The sequence below is a fragment of the Pseudochaenichthys georgianus genome, chromosome 2 (assembly GCF_902827115.2).
Source record: "Pseudochaenichthys georgianus chromosome 2, fPseGeo1.2, whole genome shotgun sequence".
Classification (NCBI taxonomy): Eukaryota; Metazoa; Chordata; class Actinopteri; order Perciformes; family Channichthyidae; genus Pseudochaenichthys; species Pseudochaenichthys georgianus.
The window spans coordinates 2,816,454-2,822,453 of record NC_047504.1 but is presented as its reverse complement, the minus strand read 5'-3'; the positions used below and the strand labels follow the sequence as shown (position 1 = coordinate 2,822,453).

The following is a 6,000-nucleotide window of genomic DNA, read 5'->3' as shown; positions in this document are numbered from 1 at the left end:
TGTCTATGCATGCAACATATCTGTAATGAGCAATTAATACACCCACCGTTGTGTTAGGAGAATAGAATCTTTCACTTACCCCTGCTGCTGTCGGCTCATTAGCCCAGAGATCCTAAACCTTTGGAAAAAATAGTCAATCATTATTTGAAATATGTGAAATGACAGGAAAGATCCATTGAAAGCTGCCTCAAAACAACGGGTTTATAATTGCAAGGAGAGGATACAAGAACAGCAAGAGACATTTAGAATCAGACAACATACTGTGTCTGTGTCACTCTCTGGACACCTCCTGAGATGTAGTCAATCTGATGAGGAAATGTGTGTATCACTAAATTCAAACCCTGTTCATATGTATGTTGGTACAATACTCTAAATCGTGTTTGTTTATGAGAACGATACCCTGTTTCACATTCCTCGTGATGATTTCCATACAAAGACAAAAGAGTTGTTCAGCTAACAATGGTGATCACATTTTCACCATGGCAACACACCGCCTCTTCCTCTTCTGAGTGGCTGCTAAACATCACTGACTTCCATTGTTATAGTAACTGAGGGTTTCTCTGAATATGTTTAAGACAGGTGTGAGTCATACCATCTGTTGGAACCACAGCACAGTTATCACCATTTCAGGACAACGAATGTTTTTCTGAATGCTTTCTGAAAGAATCATTTCCACTTTTTGAATTAGCTGTGAGATTGTTTCCGTGTAATTGTTCTGTTTCTGGCTCTTAGCAACTTGCTCCTCCCAATCTAGGTCAGCTCTGATCTTCTGAACTCTGTGTTCTTTTGCATTGGAATCAGCGCTGGAATAAATGATCTGTGTAGTTTTTATCTGTGTTGCCATGGTTACACGGTGTGATTTCGGCATTACCAGTGGGAGGGGCTAGCTAGAAATCATGCTTGGTTATCAGATGGAAGGCGAATATTGTACTAAAATATAATGACAGATTAAGAAAATACAATTCTATATTTTTCTGGTATATTACCCTGAATATTGTGGTTTTGGTGACAGAAACACTGTTTTTGTTCCCCCTCTGTACACAATGATGTCTGCGCAGAGTGTGTTTTTGCATTTTTTATCTGCCAAAGTGAGAAGTTTCATTTCAGTTCAACACATGGACGTGCCCACAGGACTCCTGTGATCACAAGTCATTTGGAGCCAATTCTTCTCCGATATGCAGCCCCCGCTCACACTGGTGCCGGCCCCCCTGCTGTGAGGAAGCCGAGGATCAGACCTTCATCACTGCGAGGAACAGGATCATCAGAGGAATGCCTTCAGAGAGGGAATAGTTGATTCATTTACTCTTCATCAGGCGCCCAGCAGATTATGTTTCGGTTAAAAAAAGATCGTCACAACAAATGTCCTTTAGGCTTGAATTAACATATAAAACAACTATTTTCTAATGTAAACCTAAAGGAGAAACTTGAATTTGGTGATAAAATGTTTGGTTTTCAATCAGAAAATGAACATGTAGTAGCAGAAATAAGTTATTAAGAGAAAGATCTTTAGAATGATACGCTTGGGATTAAAAGATTTGGTTTAAGTTAACTCTGTGGAAACCGCTGAGGAATAAAGGTCCAGCATTAAGAGGAGCAAATAATCCCTGTCAGGATCCCCCCCCCCCACCGGTTCCCCATTCCTCTCTGACCCTGATTTGATTAAAACTCTATTGTCAATTTGGGAGACCTTTTGGTGTGAGGAAAAAGAAAATCCACTCTGAAAACTCTTTTTCAGAAAAGTCTGTGTTTAACAGAAGTCATATATGCTGTAATAGTTCAGAGATACACCAAGTAAAACACGTGCTCACCAAATTGGCTGACTTTATATACGTGTATTTTTGTGGTCGCTTTCTAGTCCCTTTGCAATCTGTGGTTGGTTCTTGTAACAACTGTATTGGCTGTACTCACTCAGCTTAATCTGACCCAGCCTTCGATGTATCTGGTTCTGGGTTCCAAAACTAGTTCTCGCGGTGGAAACAGGAAAAACTGGCTCTGGAACCGCTTTGGTGTAAAAGAGGTAACAAACATTATTCAAATTGTTTGAGACAACACACATTACACAACTTTTCAACAGCAGGTGTTTATTAGCATGATTGTTTGGTATCAACCCAAGTTCTAATATCTTTAATACATGTTTGTTTAAAAAGTAATAATAGCTGAGAAGTGTGCCAGGCGATGCTCCATGAAAATGATGCGTTTATTGAAATGTACATGAAAAAGTATAAGAGAAAGTACAAACAGCCATCAATTATTATACAGAATAAAATCACCAGGGTGTTTTTTACCCACAGGACCAGAATATTATGACTATGATTTTAAAGGGTAAATCAACTGTGTTCTTTTAACTTCATTAAATATAATAAATAACAGATTACTGTGTACTGTACTTACATGTTTGAGTGTGGGGGAGAGAAACTCGCTCTGGGTGGGATTTTAGCCTCTGCAGACCATTTACATGCACTAACACCTATAGAACGCTACAGGAGAGGGAGAACCACAAAGAGTATATTAGGGCCCCTTTGAGTTTGTTTATCTGTGCTTTGGTAATAGAAAGATCAGTTTGAGTGAGGAAAAAAAACGATTTGTGCTGACTAAGAGTCTTTCTTGTGAGTTTAGGGGTGGAAATGTTTGATATTACTTCTGTGTACTCCCAAAATTCCAACACTTAATTCCAATGGAGTTGATTTACCCTTTAAAGAGTCATTCTGTCCCATGTGTGCCGCTGAGAACCCAGCTCTGGTGAGGAAAAGATTCATTTTTAAAAATGATACAATACATACACAGATTGATATTAACATAGAGGAAATATAACATGACATTTATATTACAGATTTCCAGCTCTCAATATATTACATACAGCTTTTCATTTTAATGCAGGGACGTACTCTTGATATAAAAATGATCAATCAGTTGCTCTTCCATATAGTAAAAATGTTTTCTTTTCACTTAACTGATGCCATTTGGCTAATGATATAACAGCAATACTCTGACAAAATATAAGACTACAATTCACAATGTCTTTATATCACTATAACGCTCATGCTCTGTACAGTGGGAGGTACATATGTTTGATCAAGTCTGAAAGAACACAAGATGTCTCCCCTCTTTGGAATGATCCATATGTGATATATAACTGTGTATTTACAGATGTCAACATAGAATGGGGTATTTTAAACATATTACAATGTACAACCCTTTGAATTATACTGTACATGTGGTCAGCGTTTTACAGTAAACCACCAAAAGACACATATGTTCCAGTTGTTTAGCAAAATGAATGTCTCTCTAGACAATTGCTTCAGTTTGGTGTTCATGTGGATATATTATACACAAACTACATATGTTCACTATGTTCTGTTTCATCAGGAAATACATTCTGTGTGAAATCTGATACGATCAAATCATCAGATAAAACTAGTCATTTGAGTAATTATTCAACCTTTGGCCAAAGCTTACACCATTGTTGCTGAGGTTCTACAACACCTATTTGAAAATGACACTGATTGTACAAGGGGGAAATTCAACAGGTTCCTCAGCCAGAACTGAGCAACAACTCCAGTTGGAGATGTGTGATGGACTTGATGTAGAGTTGGAGATTGTTTTTTGGATGTGGGACCAAATGTGTTCCCTTGTAATTTGAGGCCATCAGACGTGTCAGAGCTGCTGTTTGCCCATAGCCCCCCCCCCTGATCCATCTCACTGCTCCATTACACACCTATGCTCTGTCCTCCACTGACAATCTAACCTACACCAGAAATAACCTCATGTTAAAACTGTTCTGAATGGAGCAAATCACTTACAGGAAATGAGGTCAGAGAGAAGAGGGGATGACATGTGACACACTCGCTGGCCAGACCCTACACAACCAGAATTATCATTCCTCAACCATAAGCAGGCAACTCTTCTTTAACCCTGGTGATGAAGGTTCCTATCATCTTCCCCTAACCCTTACACACCTGACTTTATTGGTGGCTAAGCAGTGATATTTATCTAAGATGACCACTTCCAGTTCAATGGCATTTTGAATTTGGATAGAAGTATGAAATATGAAATGGGGCGGTGGTGGCGAAGTCGATAGGAACTTGGCTTGTTCAAGTCCCGGCAAGACTAAGTGCTACCGAGGTGTCCCTGAGCAAGGCACCGTTCCCTACACTGCTCCCCGGGTGCCGTTCAAAATGGCCGCCCACTGCTCCTAACACAGGATGGGTAAAATGCAGAGAAACAATTTCCCCACGGGGATTAATAAAGTATATCAAATATCAAAATAAGGTCTGTGGTTAACAAAAGCTGAAGATATTTTTTGTTCTACTCTACAACATAAAATACGTAATTAAATACCCCACTGTGGAATATCTGAAGCGTTTACCTGTCTTATGGTTGCTATGGTGTCGACTAAACATCGACACTTGGCCGAACATTAGCCGCCGTTAGCTTAGCGGTGGTGAAGCGCAGCCATGTGACCACTATGTAGTTTGTTTAAGTTCGATTTTTTCTTTTTTACAAAAACATCATAAAGTGGTTTTAATATGTGGAGATATATCTAAAATACATTATAAGTTCACCACTGTGTTAATGGATCTTTGTAAAGGTGATTTTGGCGCAGTGGGTCAGAGCGTTGATCATAAGATCAAGGGGCGGTGGCGAACTTCAGTTCGAAACCCGCCTCGTCAGGCCGATGTGTCCTTGGGCAAGACACTTCACCCGAATTTGCTCCCGTGGGTAATGACTCTTACATGTCTAATATGTGTAATGTGTAATTGTAAAATGCTTTGAGCACCTGCAAAAGCGCTCTAATAAAAAATGTGATGCATTATTATTAGGGCCGGGACTTTAACGCGTTAATTAAGATTAATTAATTACACAAAAATTAACGCGTTAAAAAAATTAACGCATTTTAATCGCACTTATTTTTGCACAGCGGAACGTTTCTCACTGGATGAGTTTCAGGCGTACCGATTATACTGGAGCACCAACTAACGTTCATGACTTCAGCATGGGACTTCAAACAACAACAAACCACGGTGAACAATAGTCAAACATGAACGAACAAGCTGATGAGACCGCTTTGGTCGGCCCCGTGGATGGGACATTTTGTTTTAAAAAAACGGACGGATGGAAGCGTCGATAAGAGCACGGTTGTGTGCAAATTATGCAAAAAAAAAATTGCATATCACCGCAGCACATCAAGCCTAAAGTATCACCTAAATGCAAAGCATGTAGCAGCTAGCATGGACGTTAGCCCGACTCCGAGTGCAAGGAACCACACCCTGACCCAACCAGATGACTGGTTTCAGGGCCAGGATAAGTAAGTCCACGTCTGAGAAAATAACCAACTCCCTGGCTCACTGGATTGCACTCTCAGGGCTCGACATTAAGGACTGCCCGATGGCCCGGGGCCATCTAGCATTTAGCTCGGGCAATGAAGCCTCACCTGCTGGTTGCCCGATCGGGCAATCTATTATGCCAGTATCATGCAGCTCGCGGATCCAGTAATGAGTGACCCGACAGTAAATCTAAACATATCTATAACTAGTTACGGTAGTTTGAGAGGTAATTAAAATAGCTACGTGTGATAATCTGAAGTGTGTGTTTTGTTCCGCTCACCGCGGCATGTGATCATGCAGAGCTGCGTGTCGAGTCTCGACTCGTCAGCAGCAGCTGATCTCTCTGTCCCGTCAGATTAGACTTCACTCGCGTTTATGTCCATATCGATCAGATCCAGCTAGTTCTAGCTAATGATATGACTACCTGCTTATTAAAAGACAACTACACAATAAGTGTCGCTATGCAACTGGATGAGGCCACAAAGTAAAGCGCAGCATTATGCATTTGTTTACATGCCAACCGGAACCCCGAGGCATTACCAACAGATCAACGCACAATCAACCCATCCAGGACATCTCTTTCTCAACATTAAGTGTTAGACATTAGAGTTGACTATTCTTGTCTGTCACATACTCTTCTTGTCTGTCACATAAGTGGCGCAACTGAAGCGGTATT

General features: G+C 40.5%; 1 protein-coding gene across 1 annotated transcript in view; it reads right to left on the bottom strand.

Annotated features, from left to right (window-relative positions):
* Positions 1 to 2,722: 2,722 nt before the first annotated feature.
* Positions 2,723 to 6,000, bottom strand: part of chrm4a (cholinergic receptor, muscarinic 4a) — a 43,453-nt gene continuing 40,175 nt past the window's right edge. Inside the window, exon 7 of the transcript XR_011644219.1 lies at positions 2,723 to 2,736. The gene's annotated coding sequence lies outside the window, so the exon portion shown is untranslated. The remainder of the gene's footprint in view (positions 2,737 to 6,000) is intronic.